The sequence below is a fragment of the Desmodus rotundus genome, chromosome 13, assembly GCF_022682495.2.
Source record: "Desmodus rotundus isolate HL8 chromosome 13, HLdesRot8A.1, whole genome shotgun sequence".
In the NCBI taxonomy this organism is placed as follows: Eukaryota; Metazoa; Chordata; class Mammalia; order Chiroptera; family Phyllostomidae; genus Desmodus; species Desmodus rotundus.
Genome location: NC_071399.1, coordinates 71,464,977 through 71,490,059, shown reverse-complemented (window position 1 = coordinate 71,490,059; position 25,083 = coordinate 71,464,977). Strand labels below are relative to the sequence as shown.

The window sequence follows — 25,083 nt, the reverse complement described above, 5'->3', positions numbered from 1 at the left end:
TTGGGGGCCACCAAAGCAGCAGTGGACAAAGCAACAGTCTACCACACCTCCTGAAGGAACTAAAGGCTCTCCATTTCCCATTAATATCACAATTAGACTTTTTAAAGTGGGATGCAATATCTGATCCAATCTCATCACTCATGTTTTCATGTGAGCTTTCAGCTCTGGATGGACTTGACTTCTCAGGATCCTGGATCCCGTGATGGGAAAGAATCCTAAAGCTCTCCCATTGTGTGCGTGCATGTGTGCGTGCATGCACGCACATGCCTCAGTCCCACCTCCAGGACCTTTCCCAGCCAGTTTTTCTTCTTTAGCTCCTTCTATACTCTAGCCCTTTTTTCTCTTATATCCTGCTCCAACACCAAAACTTTTAACTATATCACTCCTTTAAAAAAAAACCTTTACATGCTCAGGTCTTCTGATTTCACACAAAAGTCATTTTGTTCTTCGGGAACAAATAATAGACATTGGGAATAACAGAAAGGCAGGTTGTGATGCAGTTCTGGCTCTGTCAACAGACCTAGGGCTGAGTCCTGGCTATTGCCCCTGACTCTGCACTGTTTTGCTCTTGTCAGTTCTCTGGGCCTCCGTTTCCTTATGTGTGAAATGAGGGTTATAACACCGGCTACTGGCAATGATTACTGGAGGGACTAAACGCTGTAGTGAGTGGAAAGTCTTTAACATGATGCCTAACACAAGGGGAGCACTCAACACACGTTAACTCTTTTTACCCAAAAGACATAATTCACGAAGAAGTCAATGATGCACAGACAAAGATGTAGTTACAATAGGGCTCTCTCATCGACAGACCAGGCTCTCAAGGCAAAAAGACCTAAAAATAAGGATTTACTGGTTAGACACATGAAACATGAAGGTGCATAACAGGCTAACTAACGTCAGAGTTCAAACAACTTTGTTAGAAGTCAAGTTTTGTTTGCTTTCATTGTTTTCTGTTGTTTCTGCTTTTTGGTCTTACTCTGCTTTCCTCTTGGGTGTCATTCTGAGGCTCCCCATGGTGGCAAGATGGTCTCTGCCGTATCACTTTCATGGTGTCTCATTTGTAAATCCTTTGAAGAAAGAGTGTGAGTTTCTCAGAAGTCTCAGCCAGGGAATCATTGCATCTAGTTGGCTCTTTCGGATTGCAAGACCATCACTGAGCCAATCACTGTGGGGAGAGGAGTCCTGTGATTAGCCCCAGGCCCCAGGCCCAGCTCCTGAGCCCTATTCTGTGTGCATGGCTGAGAGCGGAAGAATGTGGCGGGGGGGGGGGGGGGGGGGGGGGGCGCGGGATCAGACCACTACTACCAGAAGAACAGCTCTGGGCAGGCAGGCGGAATAACAAGTGCCCACAAGACTGCAGGCCACAGCATTTAATGGTAAAAACTCAGAAATTACCCACAAAAGAGTTAAAATATCGATAGAATGTACATAAGGGAATCTAGGAAAACAGTAATTGTAAATGAAAATTTGAGTGATGTGGCAAAGTTAACTACATGTTAAGTGAAAGGACCTAGACATGAATATACACACATGTACACACATGCTACAGGGCATCTTTAAATGCTAACAGTGAAAAAAAAAATTGCATTGCAAGTGTATATCACTTTCAAAAGTTCATTTTATGCCTCTTTGCTTTTATGAAAGAGCTATGTTAGTACCTGTTTTCAGGAACCAGAAGAAATCCAAAGAGGATTTTTGCTTTTATGAAAAAGGTGATAAGCAAAAATAGCATTTAACATTTGTTTTGCAGTGAGCCAGCACTCACACCCCAAGCAGGGAGCGTGGCACCGCGAACTCCTTCCCTGGGAACTATACCCAGCATCTCAGCATCCAGCTCCGTGGCTTTGAACTGCATCTGTGAGCATCCATTAGCAGGATGTGTCCTAAGGTAATTCACTTTATGCCATTTCCACTTAGGAAAGATTTCATAAGAATACTCTGCTTTGGGACCACCTGGTGTGGCTCAGTGGACTGAGTGCCAGCCTGGGAACCAAAGGGTCTCCAGTTCAATTCCCAGCCAGGGCATATGCCTGGGTTGCAGGCCAGGTCCCAGGTGGGGGTTGCGTGGGAGGCAACCACACATTGATGTTTCTCTCCCTCTCTATCTCTCTCCCCCTCCTTCTCTCTCCCTTCCCCTCTATCTAAAAATAAATAAATAAAATCTTAAAAAAAAAAAAAAGAATGCTCTGCTTTCGGATAGGGAGGTTTGAAACCCGTAAAGCCTCAAGCCCAGCTGAACTAAAAAGAGAAGAAAAACAGAACAGAAGGAGGGACCCACAAGAATTTATAAGAACACAACATAATTAGTTAGTCGCCACAGAAATAAACACAGTCCATTTAGGGGGAAGTCAGTTTTCTTATGCCAAGCTATATTTTTAACATTGTCAAAAAAGGAAAAAAACCAAAACATCCCAGACATGCCCTAAGCATGTATCTGCCTATTTTTTCCCCTCATCTTCCAAGAGGAAATTCATGGAAGACATCAAATTCCTATGTCAGAAACAGCCTCCAGGTTTTTATTAAAAGTGAAAACCATGTGCCATTTCTACGGAAAAGCTCAACTCTATCTGTTGATGTATGAAGCAGTGAAGACGCAAGGAGATAATAGAGTGCTCCTAGACCTGTGACCATCACCTTCTGCTTCTGAAGCCTTAAGGACTCCTCACACTCACATATTTTTACGTATAGATCCAGAAGTTGTTGCGAGATATATACATATACACATATACACACACACATACGTATCTCCCCATCGCTAGATAATAAGAGTTTTTTGGTCGTTTGTATTTCATTAATTATATTCACATCTTTATTCTGTGGAAAACTAACCCTACAACTTACGTGTTTGACATATATGGAGGCCCCCAGACCCTTACTGGTGTCCTTGTGTTCGGGTGAAGCTGGGAAAGCCTGTACGCCCCCCATAAATCAGGGAAAACATTTTTATCAAACACACACGGTGAAAGTTCCCAAGAATCCTCTTTCAACACCTTTCCCTGCCACCCCCATTTCCCACTCAAAACATTAGGCACTGCTCTCTGTCTCTCCATTCCATGCCAACTCTGCCCTGAGGTGTCCCATCCCTGGGGGCTCAGCACCCTGTTCGCCATGGTGCGAATCTCCATTTTCATCATGGGGGGTAGCCCCTTGGGAACTCATCAAAAAAAGTCCTCTGCGTCATTCCACTTGATTCTGTTTGGGTTCCTCTCTCACAGCCACTTTCCCCAGTTACAGTTTCTTAACTCTTCCAGGTACAGGACTCCCCTGCCTTTTCAAGGCTGATACTGGGCCCCAACCATTGTCAGATTGTATCAGGCTTCCCCAGGACCTATGCCTTCTTATTTCCTCTGGGCCCTGCCAAGGGGAGAGCCAAGCACTCTCCAGACTTAGTGCTGTTGCTCGCCAGCCAATGGAAAAGGCTTGCCAGGCCTGGGACGGGAGGTCTCCATCCTTCTCCGGCAGTGCTATTTTTTAATGGTGGTATTCTGAAGACAAGCCTCTCCCCCTTCTACACCTTTTTTATAGAAACACATGGGTGATTCTTTTTTTTCCCTTTTCTTTTTTAATCCTTGGAGGACATGCTTATTGATTTCAGAGAGAGCGGGAGGGAGGGAGAAAGGGAGAGAAACATTGATGTGAAAGAGAAACATCAATCGGTTGCCCCTCATATGCACCCTGATGGGGGAAGGGGGAGGCACCAGGAATCGAACCAGTGAACTTTAAGTTCATGGGATGATGCTTCAACCAACTGAGCCACACTGGCCAGGGCCCAAGAGTGACTCTTACAGTGAAATTTCAAACAAAATGAAGAAGAGATAGCAACATCCTGAAGATGATGCTGTTTCAGACTGCAGCCTAAATCAGCCGCCAGATGGTCCTTTATAGAGGTTTCTTGACTCTGTCTGGAGTTTGGGGGTTATTTCTTTCTCCCAGCAATTTTCTTGGGTGGATTTCCTCCTGACAGGCTTAAATCCCCACCCCCATGTCTGACCGCTAAACCTCTGACTCCCATCTAACCCAATATCAAGAAGAACCTTCTTTCTTGATTTGGATTGGAGTCATTTGCGTCTCCCAAGGGTAGTCTGGTCAGTTTATATGGTATCCACACTAGAACCCTTCAGAGCGCAGGAGAGGACTTTTAGTAATTCGTCTGCGACACACACTAGAGGTATTAGCTAGGCCTCTCCTGAGCCAACAGGGACATGTCATCACTACTAATAGCCCTTAACACAGCGCTCTGTCCACAATAGGTGTTCAGTAAATATTACTTCACTGATTGGGTCTATTGTGCTGTGTAGTTTCTCGATGTTCAGTTGATGCCACAGCATTTTTTAAAGTTCCATTTTTGAGCCTTTCATTTTCTTTTCTTTTGTAATTCCAGTTACATGCAATAAGATATGATAGCAGGTTCTTCTCTGATCAATCTTAAACTGCCTCCCATTAAACTTTTTCTAAAAAGATATCTTTAAACATATCACCTTTTGTGATATTAAACTCCAGGCACTCACTCATTCATTCAACAAGTACATATTGAACACTAACAATATACTAAGCCCCCTGAAAGGAAAGGGGGTACACCATGAACACAGTAGACACATAGTCCCTGACCTTTCACAGCTGGCAGTCTAGGTCTCTGGTATGGAACACATGGCTCAGCAGATGGTTCAGGAGAGCCTGGGTGTGTGGGAACTACGATGCGGAACTGCCATGTGCAAGCCCCCACACACACTGGCCACCTCAAGTCAGGACTGTCGCCATTATTCATCACTCCTCACTTTTCCTTACCCTATTTCTCACCACAGAATCCAACTAGTCACGTAGTTCATTCATTTCTACTTCTTAAGTATCTCTCAAGTCTCTTGGGGTGTCTTCTTACCACACACTCTTCCCCTAGAAAATGAATTGAAAGCTGCACCACTTTTTAAAAAGATTTTATTTACTTTCAGAGAGAGGGAAAGAGAGGAAGAAAGAGAGGGATAGAAACATCGGTGTAAGAGAGAAACGTTAATTGGTTGCCTCTTGTAGGTACCTCAATTGGGGACCAAATCCACAACCCAGGCCTGTGCCCTGACTGGGAATAGACTGGTGACCTTTTGCCTGGTGGAACAATACCCAACCAACGAAGCCACACCAATCAGGGTTAAAACTGAACCATTTTTAAATTTGTTTTAATTGTATTTATTGATTTGGGAGGGGGGTGAGAAAGGGAGAAAGAGAAAGTGAAAAAAGAACATCAATCTGTTGTTCAACTTATTTATGCATTCATTGGTTGATTCTCATATGTGCCCTGACCGGGGATCGAACCCACAACCTTGGTGTACAGGGACACTGCAACCAACTGATCTACCCATCCAGGGCCTGAATCATTTTTAATCATTCCCCAACTTTCAAAATCTGGTTGTAGGAGATTATTACAGTAATCTGTGCCCCAGAAGATGGTAGTCAGAGTAAGAATTTGACATTGAAGATGAAGTGAATAATTTTGTGGAATTTTTAGGGAGCCGAATTGAAAGGCCCTCATTATTGATTGGAAGGATGGTGGGAGTAAACATGAAGAGTAAAGAGGTGAGGATGACACCCAGATGTCTAGCCTGAATTCCTTGGTGGGTGTTGAGGAACACAGAAGAACAGACATGTTCCCAGTAAAACAAAACAAGATCCATGACTCAATTTTTTTAAGCACCTTGTTTATTTGAGTGCCTCTGTCCATCCAAGTGCAGGAAACAGTCGGAAACACTGGTGTAGGGCTCAGGAAAAGGACACAATTTTTAGCTAGATGATATTGAAGACATGGAACTAGATGCCCAGAGAGTACGTCAAGGAGAAGGAAATGGGGCATTAGAAAGTACCCTGAAGAGAATCAATGTTATAGAGAAATTACAAAGACAGAAGAGAATGGAGTTCGGTAGAAAATCTGCAGAGGACACTGTCATGGAAACCAAAGGAAGTGTTTCCATGAGAAACTGATTGTGTCAATGCTGACAAAAGATCAAATAGCACAAGAGGTGAGTTGTGAACACTAGATTTAGCAATGTTTATCACCTGAGGTTAGTTTTTCAAAATCAAGTTATTGAATGCAGTGCCTTTTTTGTAGGATGCAGAAATTTCCAGATCTGAGTTGCTTCTTCTAAAAGCTGATCATCTCATTTACAAGCAAAAGTGCAAAGGCACAGGAAATAGTCCCTCCCTCCGTGGCCAAAAATAAAATCAAATAACCTGTATATACTACAGCACATAGAACCAAATGAGTGATACAACTAGATCAAGTTGTCTGGAATGAATAGTATGGATCAGGGAAGTTGTGTTTTTTCCTGGAATCTATATTTTAAGATTATTAACACCCTGGATCACTTCCAGATAAGATAGCCAAGACAGAGAATGATTTAGAAACCATTTTTAATCTAAAACAAAACAAAACAAAACTATATAGCATTCATCAAATATTTGAGGGCCTTTGATACATAAGGAAGATATTTCTTTTGTATTGCTCCTGAGGGCAGATCAATAACAAATAAGAGGGAGGAAGAAATGAGAGAGAGAAGACAGAGAGAAAAGAGTGTTGTTTTTTTTTTTAAACCGGTAGCTCAGTTGGTTAGAGCATTGTCCAGATATGCCAAGGTTGTGGGTTCAATCCCCAGTCAAGGCACATACAAAGACTAACCAATGAATGCATAAATAAGTGGAACAATAAATCAATGTTTTTCTCTCTGTGTGTCTCTCAAAAATCAATAAATACATTTTTTTAAAAGGAAGAATAAATTCTTATGAATAATAGATTTCCAAATACACAGTGAGTTGCCATGGTATGTTCCCAAACTCAGACATGTTCAAACAAAGATCAGGGGTGTGTTGAGAAAGTTGGATTCCACATCCTATGAGATGCTTTTAAATTCTAAGGTTCTGTGACTCCATTTCAAAGATGGTCTCTTCCTTTTAAAGTGATCAAAAAACTCTTCCTGGAAGAATTGGGATGCCCAATCTAGCCTTGGGAGCTGGTTGGGATTTTGATGGGTAAGCAAGAGCAAGGAAGGGCATTTCCTGTAGAAGGACTTGCTGGAGCTGAGTTCACATGAAGCTGGGAAGTCATTAGAACCAAAATGACAAAAGCTTTCAAATTTGAACAAAATCTTTTTGCAGACAAGGAGCTATTGAAGATGTTTGTGCAAAGAAATGCAATTAAATTCAGCAGAGCTTCAAGGATAGTTGTTCTGGCATTTACTTAAGACAAATTAGAAATGGATGAGACTAAAAAAGCAGAGGATTATTAGGAGGGATAAGAAAATAAGGACCCAAATTCTGGGAATAGTAATAAAATAAAAGGTTGAAATAAGGGAAGCTTAGGGGGAAGAGGTATCCACAGGACTTGGTGACTGGTTGCACTGGGAAAGAGGCAGAAGGAAAAATCAAATGAATGAATGAAAAGGTTTAAGTTCATTTGAGAGGGATGGTGTGAGAAGCAGTGTCTTTGAAATAACAGGGTCAGGGAGTGTAACGTGAGAGGCAAGTCACGATCCCAACATGGGAAGCCAGTTTAAGGAGAACTCTGGCCAAGACAACACCAAGCCCGGTACTGTCTCATTAGCATCCAGTGGAATATTACCAGCTACTATCTCGGAGGAAACTGGGTTCCTTGATTTTCCAAATGAGCCAAGCTGTTGTGCCTGTAGCCAACACACATGACAGGCACTTAGCCAAGCATAAAGTAACAGGTTTGAAACATGTTAGCGTGTAGATAAACCATCTCCAGCCTTAGCAACCAGCTAAGGGGAATTCACAAAAACAAATAAAAAAGAAATCTCCCAAACTCCAGAGCCATCTATTCTTTACACTGCTGTCTTGTTTAAAAACGCATGAATCTATTGTTAGTTTCCTTCTTGCCGGGAAATAGGGCAGAGAGGGATACTTTAAAGCAAAGGCATTTTTTGAGGTAGTTAGTACTTGAGATAATATCGGGGTAAAAACTCTTCAACATAACTTAGGCTCAGTCTATGTAGAGAGAGTAAATACAGATGTAGCGCTGGTGAATTTGAACAATGTAGAGAACCAGACTGGATCACGCAGGCTCCTAACACTGCCTTCTTCTCAACAATGGTTGGTTTTATTTTGTTTCGTTTTGTTTTGCTTGGATTATCTGGACAATTACCTCAACTCTCCCTTTCACTCTGGTTCTATAGACATAGTCTTCTAAGTGTTCTATTTTTATCACATTCCAATAAGGACTGAACACAATAGAGCGTATTGAAATGAGTCTCACTGAAAGGATTAAGCCAGTTAAAGGATACGTTTCCTGCACATCCAATATTTTTCATGATGCAGAAAATACGAGCAGTTCTCTGATGTGGGTCTGCCCTGCCCATTACCAGCACGTTCCTCCTGGGAAGCAAGGGTAAAGCAGAATGCAACATTTAGGCAACAGTCCTGTTAAAAAGGGCAAAGGGAAGCATGACAGTCTGGAAAGTACACCTAATCGACCAAGTCATACAGCCCCCAGTCAGTAGCTCTGGAAGTTCCCTGGAAGGCTGAATAGGGTTTCCCCTGCACCATGGCCTTGTCTAAGCAAAGTCGAAATTAAGCGACTCCCTGCCGGTCTGGGGCCAGCTCAAAGGCTGCAGCCAGGGGCTGAGTTGGAGTCACTGCACCATAAGCTCTGGATACTGGTGGGGTCCAGTGTCTGGGAACAGCTGGAAGCTTTGAGAAGCTTTCTTTCTTAGCTCTCTTTTGGTCTGGTGACTTTGGGCTTTGGTTTTCCTCTCCACATAAATACCACTCTTCCTGTTTCTTTTAAATCCTCACCCAAGGATATCTCTATTGATTTTAGAGACAAGAGAGGGAGAGAGAGACAGAGAGGGAGAGATAGAGACAGAGAAACATCAGTCAGTTTCCTCCTGCATGCTCCTTGACCGGGGATCAAACCGGAAACTTAGGCATGTGTCCTAAGCAGGGATGGAACACACAACCTTTGGGTGCACAGGAATGATCCTCCAACCAACTGCACCAAGTGGCCAGGGCAAAAGTACTCTTCCTTTTAAGTGAGCTTGAAATAAATAGCATAGGTACTGTATGAAATATTACTTGGCAGAAAGGCAGCATTTTTTTAATTATTATTATTTACAGGAAAAGAAATGGTGGTGAAAAGGGCCTGAACACCTTCCAGCACCTATTGAGGAAAGGAGGCAAAGGGCACAATGGGGACACTTCACTCCCCAGGCTGTATCCCTGGCCTGGACTCCCACATAGCCAGCTCCGTGGAGCACTCCATACCTGCCTTACTACCAGAGTGTGAATCAGATGGAGACTAAACATGCAAACAAATTACTCTTGAAATCCTTGTTATCCAGGGGGTGGGGACATTGAGGTATTCCAGGCTCACTGGTCTCCCAGGGAAAGTTCTTTGCATCACAGGTCACCTGTCCAGTGGCCACTTCAGAATGCCTTGCAGCTGGCAGTGTGATTGGGAAGGCAGGCACAGATCTTGTATCTATACTGAGGTTTCAGAGCCATTGCGCTGTTTCTATTTAGAATGAATTTTACAAGCAATAAAACCATCAAAGATTTCTAAAGATGCTTGTATGTAAAGTCCATGTAAGATCAAGGAATCATCAGCAGTCCGTGTCAGTAACCATCGCGACTGTGTTATTGTTACGATGACTATGTTGGCTTTGTAGAGCTGATTGAGGTCTAGGTTCCAACCTTCCTGAGCCACAGGTTTTATCCTGAAAGAGAACTTCAAAAAAAAAAATTCCTTATGAAATGGTGCCCAGATTCCATTTAAAGATGTATAAACTTCAGAGAAACGGCTGGTCCGGGAAGGAGTCTGCCCATTCATGAGGGCAACATACTTTCCAAAAGCTCTCAGAGGGGGCTGACAGGGCGAGCAAAGAAAGAACTTTCTTAAGTAAATATCAAATCAATTAAAGGAACAGATCCATGGAAATAAATCATTTACAGAAACGGGCCCTACCTGTGGTTTCTAATACAACATACACTAAACGCTACACTTCAAGTAACTAAATAAAAATGGATTCCAGAGTGATTCAATCTCCATACACTGTAAGAGGCAACCTGCTAAAGCAAACCCTGCAAAACAAAGGCCTTCGAGATATAAAAATTCATAACCCTTTCTTATCAGAAAAGAGGCTGGATGAATATTATGGTATTCTCACAGCGTGTTTGCTTTAGCATTTGTCATGGAGTTAACTCTGCGCAGAGGTGAGGTCAGGAATGCCGTGCCATTATTTTCCCACCTACTTCTGTCACGAGGTCTACTTAAAGGGCAATTTCTTTCTTTAGTTCTTTAAATGCTTCCAAAAGATATCTTAAGGTCAAGAAACTCCAACAATGTGCAAATATCTTTCAGGAGTAGTCAATTTCCCCCTAGTACCATTAGGGGAAATTTTATTGCAGTGAGTCTGAAGTTAATGGAGGGTCATGTTTCTATTTACTCGGGGGCAGTGTTCGTAATCAGAACCCAGAGGAAGCAAGGCCCGGCTGCACAGGCGCTCCGCGCTCCAGCGGGCTGCCTGCGTTCTCTCGTCTGAATTCCAAAGGATGCTCAATGACACTTCACATAATTTATCTGAAATATATATATTTATATATCTATAGAGCTATGTATATAATATACAGAGAGCGTCGTTGAGGCATATAACCTTTGGCCAATGTTTGATTGTAAGATTTGGATTAATTAGTGACGCGACATTTCCATGAGCTGTGGTAGTTGTGGGGGTTTTGTGTTTGCAAATCATTCATCATGAGATAGAGTTTGATGACATTGTTTTCCTCAAATATCATCTTAGTAACGAACATCCAATAAACAGATTACTACTTCGTTATGCAAACACATTAGACAAATTCTTGCAGTGATATTTAGCCTGGTACTGGAATATTCAACAGATATTTACTGGGTGCCTGGCACTGCCCAGGGCCCGGGGGAGACAGAGTGAGCAATCCAGACTGGTCCTCATAAAGGGAAAGCAAAGAGGAGTGTCTTTGTGGTAAAGAAATAGTTCTGTATCTGGATTGTGGTGGCCACAGTAATTTATATATGGGATAAAATTTCCTAAAACTACACACAGGTGCACACACGCACATACGCTCACAAGTGTGCGCACCCTGGTGAAACCCAGTGAGGTCTGTAAGTCCAGATAATAGTGCTATAGTGATGCCAGCTTCCTGGTTTCGGTCACTTGTTATAGTTACCTGTGAATGTTATCCTGAGAGGAGGCTGGATGAACGGTACACAGAACTTTTTACTATCTGTTCAACTTCTTGTGACCATAAAATTATTTCAAAATAAAATGTTTAATTTTTTTAAAAAACACAAGCTTTTGTCATGGAAGTTGCACTCTGGTAGGAGAGGCAGACAACTAATAAGTCATGACAGACTATGTTATGTGGCATGAAGACCATTTGTTAACAGTGCTGTGATAGGAAGTAACAAAGGAGCCCCCTCTTGGGAAGGGCAGTCAGAGAGGAACTCTGGCCATGGGCACTCAGGCTGCCGAGCGAGCCGGCCAGGCTTAGGCAGATGACCAGCAAACACTCTAAAAGAACCTGGCTGGTTTAAGTCATCCACATGACCTTCAAAATTGTGCATTTGTTAGGACAAAAAAACTTTGAAGGGTGGCCAGCTTTGAATAGGATGACCTTATACTATGGGAGTGTTGTTCAAATTTTTAAGTAGAATAAGATTTATAAGCTAAACTTAAAAGCTTATGGAAGAGCCAAGTTTTTGTGATTCATAATTTAAATACATAGTTGATAAGTTTAATTTTAATATGTTGACTATTAATTTTCATATACTTAAAGTAAATGTAATAGTCTTTTTTTCTGCACCAAAACTACCCTAGAAAAAATCTCTCATATTTATAGCTCGAGCCCCAAGCTACTAAACAGGATTCTATGGGGCAGTAGTCCCTAAGAGCCCTGGGGAGAAGCTGTGACATGTGGCTGCAGTGGAACAAACCAACTTCTGCCTGTGTGTTAAAGAAAGTGGTTTGTCCTGAGGATATCTATGGCGCAAAAATGCCAAATTTAAGATGTTATATATTTTTTTAAAAAAAACAACCTCCCTTAACACAGATCATCTCAATGGCATCACATTTCTTCTGAGCACATGCATTAGCTCCTTCCTCTGGATTCCTGAATGTTGTATACATATGTTACAATACATCACCTCTTCCAGCGAAGGGCACGATTTTGTTACATACCTATTTTCCCACAAAACTGTGGCATCCTGCTGGGTTACGGATCGCTTCCTATTCACTTAGTATCCCAGGGACTGTGACACTCTGAGCATCTTAAACTGGATGGAAAGCCGCCATAGATGTCTCTCATGGACCTGGGATTAATTCTAAGATTTTCTTCTCCCACCTCCCACCCCAGCCTGTTAAAAAATTCAGATAACAACCTAATTGGCTTCATGCCTTAGCTTCCTAGATTCATCCAGGCCTATTTGGATCTCTGACCTGGTTTCAAATTGTTTACACTGGCATTGACCTGGCACCAACTGCCCTAGGACACAGCTTCTGGCATTTCCCCACTGACTCCACCCACACCAACCAAAGGACAGAGTCGGTATAAAAAGAGCATCAGACACTCAGAGCCTGGAAAAATGTCTGGAAATAATAGCGACACAGTAAGTCTTTAAAGATTAAAATCTCTTAACAATCATCTTCTCCTGAATACCTATACTGTTCGAGGTACTCTCCTGAGAACAGGGATATTAAAAACTAGTAAGATGTGGTCCCACCAGTCAGGAAGATAGTGAACAATGGAAGTGCTCTTACAGAGTTGTATACAAAGTGCCCTAGGATCACATATGACAAGGACACCTTCCAAATTAGACAGGAAAGGAAACAGAAGGAAGATTTCTCGTAGCCTGTGGGCCTGTTAAATTTTGGTGGCTAGATCAATATGGCTTTGGGACTGCTTCAATGTCAGGAAGTAAAAGGGGTCTAGGGCCCTGGCCAGCTAGCTCAAGTGGTTAGCATGCCATCCCAATGCACCAAAGTCGCGGTTTTGATGCCGGGTCAGGGTACATACAAGAAACAACCAGTGAGTGCATAAATAAGTGGAACAACAAATCCATGTTTCTTTCTTTCTCCCCCATCAATACATTTAAAAAATAAATTAATTAAATTCAAAGAGGTCTACAACAACTTAGGGAATAGCGTTTGATGAAGCCATCCACTGAGACTGGGAATACAGAAGGAAGTGCTGGTCTTTGGGTTATGCTGATTAATTGTGTTCGGAACACACTGAGGATGCATATAAGTCAACCAAGTTGCGATGTTCCAATATGCAAGAGAGTAATAGAGGTTACAGTTTACCAGTTTTGAAAAACCCCATGGACTGAAGATGTAGATTTGAGAGTCATTACCATACAGAACCTCAAGAGTGAGTGAATTGTCCCAAAGAGAACATGAACGGCGAAAAGAGGAGAAAGCAAAAGTGGTACTCTGGGGCTGGGCAAAGGAAGAGGAAACCACTATGGAATCAAGAAGAGCAACATGAAATTAAAAATTTTAAAAATGAAAGCCAGGAGACTGTAGTTGTAGTGGACATTGTTGGTTTCCTTACAAGTATCAATTTCCTGCTCTCCTTCTTCACATAATCCTTCCTTTCATGATGTCCAAGGGCCTCTAGGGAAGCTGAATGTCTCTAGTTCCAAGGACTGGAACTAATCTAAAGATAATCCCACCCCCTTGGCTGGGGCCTAAAAAGGGCAAGTAACCCAATGAGATTCAAGAAAAGTTTGATGAAATAGGTGAAAGTGTCAAAAGTTACAAACGTCTAATTATAAGATAAATAAGTTCTGGGGATGTAACACACAACATGGTAACTATAGTTAACAATATCGTACTGTATATTTGAAAGTTACTAAGAATCTATCTTAAAAGTTCTCATCACAAGAAAAAAAATAATATGTGAAGTGATGGATATTACCTAAACTTATTGTGGTTATCACTTTGCAACATGTATATATATATCAAATCATTACATTGTTCACATTAAACTTATACATTGTTATATGTCAATGATATTTTAATAAAACCAGAAAAAAATACATAAAAAAGAAAGAAGTTTTGATGGAACTCCAGAGAAACTCGTTATTACCTTAGAACTTCTAGAAGCAATGATTTCCCTTCCTCCAGATGTCATCCTAAGTAACGTGGAGGCCCAGACCTACTGCAGACCTCCTTCCCTGCCAGTCTGAGAAAGAAGCCCATAAAGGAAGAAAACCAAGCCAGGAGACTCCCAGAGATACGGAGCTGGAGCCAACCCTGATACCTGCTCCACCTCTAGACTTCCTGTGCAACATGGAGCCCATGGTACTTGCTACTGAAGCAGAACTGATACAGTTGTGTCACAGAAACCAGAAGAGGTGAGAACTTATACAGGAAGTGGTCAAGAGTGTTGAGTGATGCCTAGAGGCCAGGTGATAGGCCTGAAATGCACTCAAAGAATTTAGTAAGCAAAGGTCTTGAAAGGAGCAGTTTCCGTGGTGACAGCTTCACTGATGAAACTGCGCAGATGGGGACAGCCCAATGGGTGGAGAACTGAATGGTAAGTGAGCGAGCAGAGATTCCTCTTCGGTGAGGTTTGACCACAATCTGAAGAGAACATGGCAATAAGAAACCAGTTTAAAGGGATGTAGTGTTTAAGGTTTCTGTTTGTTTATTTTGAAGATGAGAGCTAATTAGTGGATGAGTCAACAGGTAGATCTCCAAGTTTCTTATCATACCATGTTCTCCCCTCCGCCAAATTCATGATGAATCTCAGTGGAGAGAGGCGTTCAACAATTCAATGACTATAACAGCTCCTTATCCTGGATTCAGCTGTAAAACTTCAAAGAAGTCAAAAGCAGCACCTCTGTATTTTACATTCCAATCTTTATACCACATATACAAGAGCAAAAAAAATGCAGAATGAGACTACTAAAGCAATTCATCAGAAAAAATGGAAGCTTTGAGAAATCACGTACAAGAAAGTTCATTGCTACATTTTTTTGTATCTGAAGTATTGGGGAGAAAACACAAATGATTTGTTACAGAGAATGCTAAAACTAAAGAAAAAGATGCGTGAAGTAGTATTCTATTGACTACGTACTCTGCAGCATTTAAAAAGAATGAGCTGGAACTCTGTGTACTGATAAGGACAAATTCAAGTGAAAACATTAAATTATGGAACAATATGTGTGATACAGTCCCGCATCTGAAATTCCAAACAGACAGAATTGTTTATACTTATGCAGAGATGAAAGGTCAAGGAGAATGTATAACCAAGTGGTTAGTCCTGGGATGGAAGTGAAATATGGGGTTCAGGGCAAGGAGGGGCATCTTAAAAAAGGGCAACTTCATATGTATTTTATACTTTTAAGTAAGTTGCATTTTGACAAGAATAGTGTTTTAAATTATTTCGCTATATTATAAATGGAAAAAAAGTGCTTGAAAAAGAGTGAGGTAGTTGAAAAACAAGAACTAAATTTGTACCAGCCAGAATATCACATTCTCCCTTAAACAAGGAAAAGACTGATCATTTTTAATTCCTTTTTCTCACATTTTTGATGCCAAATGGAATGGTTCTGTATGCTATTTTGGGGTAACATTTTAAAACTAATTAGTTGTTGGATGTATGTAAAACCATTGGCGTCAAATCAAGTTTATCTATAACTTCGTACTCACCATCTGGTTAAATTTGGCGTTATTTATTTCCAAACTGTAAGGCTGCTCAAGTGAAACTGGCTACTTCACGAAGATTCCCATGCGAGCACATTTGCATGTGTGAAATATACACTGTGAGGCTGACTAGGGAGCCCAAAAGGCTCAAGTTGATCCTAAAACAAATCTCATCAGTGGGCCAGGAATTCAGCTGAATTCTCTGACAACTTGTTCACTCACCTAGGAAGTAAGGAAGAATAAGCCACATAAATGGGAATACTACCCACCATGGTTTCTTAATTAAAGTAGTTCGAATTGATGGCTTCAACAAGCAGAAAACTGTCAAACACCTAGAGAAATGAGGCAGAATCCAATGCTCAGAGGCAGAGTTTGCATTCTATATGAACATGCAACCATTTTATAAATATGATGTCAACAAGCCCTCTATTTTGATATAACTGTAGTTATCATTGCAAATCTAACATATCCTACAAACTTTTCATTAAATTAGCCCAATAATGTCCTTTAGTCACAGGCTCTCCACGTTCACCAAACAATTGACCCTCGCCCAGTAATTAGTTATCAGTTCCTAATTACAAAGGCCAAATGTTACATTCTTTCCATATAGTTAATTCAACAAGATGTCAGATGTCACCCTCTCAGGCTCGCAGTGAGAAAGCTTCTCTACTGCCTAGGGCAATCAATTCAGGAAGTGCCCACATGGGAACATATATCTAAATCATTTTGACTATGAAACAGTCACAAATGCATCTGATCTGGCCCTAAATTTGGGAAAAAATCACCTTTTTAAAAATTTTTGTCATTGTTGACCAATTACAGATGTTCCCCATTTCCCAACTCCCCAGCCCCCTCCACCCAGCCCCTGCTTCCCCTGCCTTTTTTTTTATTGAGTTACAACATTATATTAGTTCAGGTAAACCACATAGTGATTTAATATTGCAAAATAATCACCACAACACAAATGCTTTTTCTAATATATCTGTTCTTTTTTAATTGATTTTAGAGAGAAAGAAACATCGATTTGTTCTTCCACTTATTTATGCATTCATTTGTTGACTCTCATATGTGCTCTAACCAGGATTGAACCCTCAACCTGGGCATATAGGGATGATGCTCTAACCAACTGACGACCTGGCTAGGGCACAAATGTTTTTTTAATCACTAAAACAAGAGGTAAAAATAGTCATGAGAGTGAAATACTAGGTAAGATTAGTTTATCTAAGGTCAAGTCAGGCCTGTGAATACCATCTCCATCAAAATAAGGCATAAAACTCAGAAGAGGTGAATCAAATTATTTTGATATATAATGATCTAAAATCATTGTATAAAAGTATAAAAAGAAAGACATTTAGTAGGAAAATATATACCTAGTCAATAATCAAATATGTAATGAGCATACACCACATATATATAACTGGTCATCTAGCTATAAACAAAGCAAGTAAGACCTCTGGCCTTTGGGAGCTTCCAAACTTTGAAAATTCACAAGTATTATCAAAGAAAATCAAGTCTCCTATCAATACCAGCTGACTTTTATTTTCTGTTTTTAGGGTTACTTCTACAAAAAAATAAAAATGTCAAATTTGGGGCTTATTTTTATTGGACACTAAACAGAAGAGTGTTTTTTTTATTTTAAACATTTCCCCAAAATAAATTATATATACACACAAAGAGTTTAATAAAATGGAAGCATACAGCTCTTCAATAGTTCAACAGCATATGTAACAAAAAATATAGAATATACTTGGTTCCACAAGATCAGACACACCAACTCCATTTTTTAGATACAAAATTCACACAATGATCTCAATCTATCTATAAAAGTTCTTTACGAAGTGGTCCTGTGATTCCTGCATGCTGCTGTTACTGAGTGGGTGGCATTTCTATAAATTTCTTTATTTTACTTTGGAAGTATATTTCTTGTATCTATTCACTTATTATCATTCAGATTTAAATTCTCAATGTGGAATACTAAAGAGCTGTCTTCCTTTTCACAGCAGTTACTGCAGTATGAAATAGCATCATTGATTATAAACACTTTCAATTTTAGCTCCATGAAACCAGATTTTATTGAAGGACTGCAGAGAGGAAGACGGTGTCATACATTTTCCCCATAAGCTCTGTACTTGGTGAATTTCTCTCTAAAATATTCTATCAATGCTGAATGTTAACTATAGGTTGTAATTTGATATGCACAACTTTGTAACAATTGGCATAACAGTCAGAAACTGTCTCCAAAGAAACCAACCAATGGTCCAAGAACAGGAACAAAAAAACATGGGCTGAAATTAATGCTAAGATACTTTCTTTGTAATACTTCCAAGCATTAGCATGAAGAGGTGACCCGAGGAGAGACAGATGGACAAGAATTTACCCCTAATTTCAGGGGTGGAAAATCTGAGGGGCAAAGTAGTCCCCTGACCCTCAGAGGTACATAACTTGATGGGTACTTGGATAGGACAAGAGCTCAATTCCCCACAGTCCAGCACCTGCCACACCAAGAGGGAGGTAGGGAAAGTGTAAAAAACAGAGAAAGGCTAAACGACCACACACACACCATCCAAGGTACCATGGTTCTTTTCCTCTGTTGTCCAGAATGTATGTCTTTCCCATACTTCTATCTGAAGTGATTATTTTTCACTATTTTCTTTCTAATATCTGGCTATGAGGTTAGCCAGAATATATTTAGCTCAATCAGTTTGATGTTTTTTTTTTAAATTATGAACCTGATAACTGCTTTTTAATGTCAAAGTAGAAAGTAACATTAATTCTTAAATGTAGCTCAGTGATGTAGGGTGGATTGATTGTACTCCATTATGTTCTATGCTTTTTGAAAAAAAGTAACATTAAGCAATACTATTAAAACAGTAAAATTACTTTAGACAAAGCTAGGACTCATCATAATATTTCAGAGCATTTTCCAATACAATATTTCACTAATTTTTTCTCAGCATTTTTCTTACATGTTATAATTCAGTAATGGGTTGGGTTCTAAGAAAAACAGAAAAGGAAACATGGTCCGTATAAAGTAGAATCACGATTTAAATTTTAAACACTGAAACAGAATGTCCTGTGAGTGTGATTTTTTGCCCCCTGAAAGCAGGCCTCCTTTTGATGTCATGGGAGAGTTCAGCGACTGGGGGTGTTGGAGGGAGGAAGAAAAGGAGAGAAGATGGATAGTGACTAGAAGTTGGCACCAAATTCCAAAACTGGGATGCTGAATTGTTCTTACAGCCCCAAAATTATATTCTGAAATGTAAGAGCCTGCTGGTTCTGAGCACACTTGAAAGAGAAAAGGCCACGTCCCCAGACTCCGAGGGCTTTCATTGATAATCAGGAGAAAGGTTTAAAGGGGATCAAACCAAAAAAAAAAAATTGAAATGTTAAGTCATGTGATTTTTTTTTTAATGTAAGAAACTATTTTCTGCATAAACAACATGCCGGGAGAACAATAAAATTAGAAAGATAGAATCCTCTGATGATCCAATGTTTGAAAAAGTAAATAGTGGTTTTGTCAAAATAAATATTATTGTGCTGCAAAAGCAGTTTGACTTTTAGCTGTAAATAGTACATAATAGGAAATGCTAGTGCTTTCTTCTTTGTCAATCAAAGGTACAAAGTAGAAACATGTTCTTGGTCTTTTGTTTTTAATTTTTCAGCTTTTAGGAAATCATACAATTTGCTCTGGTTTAATCCAAAAACTAACGTCATGGGGCACATTCGACATAGCAGGCCCAAGGTCAAAGGCAGGTCCTGTCTCAGGCCTGTCAATCCTTCTCTCCTATAATTTCTCTTGGTGCTAAGAGAGAACATGGCAGGGCAGTGGGGAGGTTTACTCTCGAATCAGGCTCTCGAAGAGCCCCGGGCAGTGGTAAGGACTGGCTTGTCTTCATTGCCTCTTCCTCTGCCCACATGACTGGATCGGCTAGAGCTAAAGAGTCACACAACCAAAGAGTTACAGTAGACACATCATTTGCAAGTTGGAGTCAGGCTAGACCAGTGACATGTACAACCTGAAGGAAGTGCGTACAAAGAATGCAACCTGTGGATTTAATCCAGAGGCAGCTGGACACAAGGCCAAGAGTTACCAAAAACACTCAGAATTCAAAAGCATCAGTTGGTGACCCATATTGATAAGAAACCGTGATAGTGACTACCTATTAAGCTATTGAGAGAGGGAGAATGAGTGATTAAATCACGCCAAACCATTTGAGGCTGTCTTAAATGACAGGGTAGTAGCAAGACAGGTATGTCTAGGTCCTAGCTGCACAGTGTAGTCACACAGGGAAGTCACAGCAAACTAGGCCAGCAGAGTGTTTCCGTCTGGTCTACGTAAGCAATGTCAGCCCTCTCTCTGGTCCCTCGGAGAGACAAGGAAAAAGAGAAGAAAAAGAGGGAATGAAAGGAGAGACCAAGTAATGGAACGATACCAATCACTTTCCTATCCTCAAGAAGAGGAAGGGCCAACTCGTATAATTATATCCATTCCAGAACCTGTTCCACATTTTGGAATGTGATATTTCATAAAAATAAATACATCAGACAATAATTTGAATACTAAATGACCTGAGGAGCTACAACACAACCCTACACCCTTCAGAATTAGTCTGGCACTCTGCACTAAGATTTTTTTATTCAAAAAACCCCTAATTCTACGTCTTTCTCTTAATGGGTTTCATAGAACCAAAGTAGCTAGAATTTTTGTTAACTATTTGATTTTTTAAAGGTGCACAGGATTCTGAGGAAAAGCATTGAATTTTGGAGGGAGATATGTTAAAGTTTGTATCATAAACTTCTCCAGGGCCGTCCAACATATCACTGCAGGTGTGACTCAAAGGCCTTCTGTTATCTAATACAAGCAAGTGGAAAATACTTGAACTCTTAGAACTGCAGATGATGCTGATTTTTCAAAATAGAGATTTTGAAAGTGGAGAAGAACGTCTCAGTAATACCCCCAAACAACCACAGACAGTAAGTGTACCCTAAAGGCCAGCCACTGTTCTGAGAGCCTCTCTTACATCATCACGTTTAATCTTTACGATAACCTGTAGGGCAGGCATTAATTTTCCTACTCTGCGGGTGAGGAAACAGGAGCTTATAAAGATTCACTATCTCGTGCAAGCCCATCCCATTAGGAAGTCAGCTGAACTCAAGTCTATGTAACTCCAAAAGGTTCGTGTATGTTCTTGGCCACTATTCTCTCCTTCATCCCACCAGGTTTGGGGCAAGAAAAATGCACTCGCTCAGGGATGCACCTTCAGGTATGCAGGTTCTCGCGGACTCATGGAATCTCAGAGCATGCGCTCCTAGCCTGTATTTTAATTCCCTCAATAGCCCAAATATTATCTCTTTTAAATATCTAAGCTCAGCTTCCTACAGGAGAGTGCAATAGGGGATTGTAATGGGGAAGAAAAAGAAAAGGAAAAATGAGATCTAGATCATCACAGAGCATCTCTTTGTGATATTCGCTTTATATGTTCACTTGTCTGGAAGGAGGTGGGGGACAGGTATAACTACGTCAGAGTTCCATATAGTAATGTAAAACCAGCTCTCCAGCTATAAATACATCAGTTATAAGGCAAGTAGGAGCCTCATATTAATTGAAGTATGCTCTTATATTTGCTCCCAGACATAGAGAAAAAATAATGGTGGTTATGAGCCCAGACCAGAGGAGAGGTTGGAAACTCGTCAATAAAACAATGATGTATGTCTCATGCGCATACAGAGACTTTAAGACTACACTTCAGAATTTATGAGCCCAGATTACTCAATCTTGGAAAGGCAAGCAAGTCAACCTCGCCTGGGAAGAAAGGGTCCCATAAATTCTGCAGTTGTGAACTTTGTTTTCAAGGACTCTGAGGACAACAGTCAGAAGCATAAAGTAAAATATGAATTGGGTGGGTTGTAGTTAAAGATGGTAAATTAAACCCATACGTTTATCATCTCTCACTCCTAAAACTCCCTAAAACTACAATAAAGAGACTTGTTAAGAGGACCATTCCCAAGGGCAATGAGAATGGGAGGAGAGACAAAATAGCAAAAAAAAAAAAAATAATAATAATAATAATAAACTTTAAAAGTAAAGGTTGCAAAGTATAAGGACAAGAGTCTAAGAAAGCTAAATCCTAAAATCAGCTGCTGAGGGAGTTTAGCAGCAACCCAGCTGGCTTTATATAGAACATTTCTTTTAATCCTCAAAAGTTGGCAGAAACAGGTACCTGCGGAAGCATGGGCAAAGATAAGAGCAAAAGAGAATTGGTGAAAAGCCTGCCTAAAAGGAATCAGTAAGCAGCCTGCCCCTCACCACCAACAACACTCTCCCCCTTATCCTCTGACCAAGCAACTGCTTCTCTCACCCCATCCCCAGCAGAACAGTAAAGGTTTCTTCTCTGGAGAGGGTGTAGCACAGGGTCTTTGGACAGGGCACCACATGAAATTGAGTTCAAGGGCATCATCACACTAAAAGCAAGGGGATTAAGCAAGTCTCTGTGCAAAGGAGGCAAACATCACATTAACTAATATTTCTTTCGTTTATTGATTTTAGGAAGAGAGGAAGGAGGAGAGAACGAGAGAGAGAGAGACACTGATTTGTTGTCCTATCCATTCATGCATTCATCGGTTGATTCTTGTAAGTGCCCTGACTGGGGATCAAACCCACAACCTTGGCGTATCAGGGTGGCGTTCTAACCCACTGAGCTACCCAACCAAAGCCAAACCTCAGATATTGAATGCTGAGACCTCCCAGTCTTTTCTCCAACATGACTCTCAGACAGACAGCCAGAATCATAACGCCCCTTCTTTTGTTATTGAAGATACGGCCCGTGGGCAGCAGAATCTCAGCCCCATCCCGGCCCCACTGAATCAGAATCTGCATTTCAGCAAGAACTCGGGTAACTGGTGTACACACTGAAGTTTGAGGAGCAGTGCCGACAGAAGATTGAACTCTTCATTGTGGAAACCCTTAATAAAAACCTACCAGTGTACACATCTCTTCCAGATTATAAACTCCTTGACGGGAAAAAATCAATCTTACTCATCCTTGAAATGCCAACATCTCCAATCTCTTGGATCCAAGTCTATTGTAAGAATCAGCTGTCACCATCAAAAGACCACTTATCACCATCTTCCAGGAACTCCATAAGGTCTGGGGAGGCGCTTCTGTGTTGGGAAAAAAACAGCATAGTATTCTCTGTGTATGAACATAGCATTAAACATATTTATTACTTCTGTGCAATAAAAACTGTAAAATGTTCTTCAAACTGTTAAATAAATAAGACCCTGGAGAGAAAATTGAGGAGTAGGGGAAGGCAATGGCCTATAGAGAAGCTGAAAAACCTTACAGGTAAAATACTTTCTGAATTAAATACTGATTTTACAAGTATGACTCTCTTGAAATAGTTAAGATATATGGTTTCACAATTCTATGGAATCTTAATAGGATATTAGAGAGAGAGATATCAGGACCTGTGAGGAATAAAGCCTAGTAATAGTCATGCTTGGGAACTCCTAAGGTAGTTGAAGGGTAGACTTGATGACTTGAGAAATCTAGAAAAACTGGAATTTGAAGAGAAATGTTTAAAATTATTTTTTATTAAAAGTCTTCATTGTAGAAAATTTGGGAAATATGAAAAAGTATAAAGAAAAAACTATCTGTAATCACCCATTTTAAAAAAAGACTCTAGAAATATATCCACTTGTGTGCTTTTCCTCAGTAGTCAAGGGGGAAGAAATCACCATCCAATCTATTTAGCTAAGACTTTAGGAAAACTCGGCACTAAATAATAGCCAGAATGGTTCCGAATAACTAATCCTGTCTGTACCATCTAGTTTCTACATCAGAGTGACAGTTCTGGAAGAATAATGGGAAGATGGACTTTTACAAGGCCCTTATCACGGTATTTTTCAGACTGTAAGACACACTGGACCATAAGACACAAGTAGGTAAAAAGGAGAAAAATAGGGAAAAAAAACCCACTCCACCACCACCCTCCCCCCCCCCCCCGCAGTGAGCCAGGTAAGCTTCATTCAGACTATAAGACACACCCCCATTTTCATCCCAAATTTGAGGGGTGCATCTTATACTCTGAAAAAATGGTACTGTCCTAGAAAGCATAGGTACATGACTGTGACCACAACCAAGGCCGACTAAGAAGGATCGAATAAGTCATCTGTAGGTCTCTCCCTTGGGCCTGCACTCTAGGCCTTCCTTACAGTTAGTAATGAAACCAGGCTAGATGTATTTATTTCTTTAGGACCGTGACAGAGACAAAGGGACACCCATCCCACTGGACACTGTCAAAGGCTGGGGCATGGTTGGACCCTTTCAAACAACAACTCCCACTGAAGACGATTTCTACCCCCAAATTACAACACGAAGGGAAACCAACCACCATGAAAAGGATCCGCCAAATCCAAATAGAGACAGAATTTACAGTATAGGAACTAGGAGTAATAGAACAATCAGAAAGAGATTTTAAAATAAGTTTGTTTAAAATGTGTAGAGCTAAAGAGAGGATAGAATCTATAAGGCAAGGACAAGACAATTTTTTGAAAAGTATATCTATATTTGAAAATAAAATACTAGAAATGAAAATATAGTCACTGAAATAAATTCTAGTAATTGAAGAATACTTACTTGCGCATTTTTTGTGTGAATAGAGCCTTATGCTAGGACTTGGCACAAAGTACAGTTTATAGAGCTTGGCTGTGTTCACCTTTAAAGTCTTTTACAGAATCTTCCAACTTGAACATTTCAGTAGAGTTCCTTTTCATAGAGGCATTAAAACAAATTGTTGGCCCTCACTGGTGTGGCTCAGTGGGTTGGGCGTTGTCCTGCAAACTGAAAATTCCCTGGGTCAATTCCCGGTCAGGGCGCATGCCTGGGTCACAGGCCAGTCCCAGGTTGGGGGCGTGAGGGGGGCAAATGATCAATGTTTCTCTCCTTCTCTTTCTCCCTCCCTTCCCTCGCTCTAAAAATAAATAAATAAAATCTTTTTTTTTTTAATTGCTGCATGCTACTATGTGGTAGGCACTGAGCTTAGTGGGGAGGGTGGAAAGGGGCTAGTAAAAGTGAAAGATATCTCTGCCCTTGAGGAAATTACTGTCTAGTAAGAGAGTGTTTCTGTGAGGAACATGCAAACATAGAACACAGGCTTAGTATAAAAGCTGGAGTTGTAATGGCTACCATATACCCAGCTCTGTGCAAAGTACCCACCTAACTGCATTCTCTAATCCTCACAAGAACCTTATACGATTAGTATTATCATCCCCATTTTACCAAGGACAAAAATGAATGGATCCTTAGAACATTGTAATAACTTTCCCTAGATCATAGAAATCGTAGATTTTAGAGGTGGATTTCCAACTCAGCACCCTCCTTCATTATTACTACACTTGGCTG

At 40.6% G+C, this 25,083-nt stretch overlaps 1 long non-coding RNA gene across 1 annotated transcript; it reads right to left on the bottom strand.

Annotated features, from left to right (window-relative positions):
• Positions 1 to 9,082: 9,082 nt before the first annotated feature.
• On the bottom strand, positions 9,083 to 24,457 carry LOC123480362 (uncharacterized). The gene is made up of 3 exons (XR_006656318.2): positions 24,319 to 24,457; positions 22,660 to 22,841; positions 9,083 to 9,724 (listed from the first exon to the last, which is right to left on the bottom strand). It is a non-coding gene; the product is annotated as an uncharacterized lncRNA (long non-coding RNA).
• Positions 24,458 to 25,083: the final 626 nt, after the last annotated feature.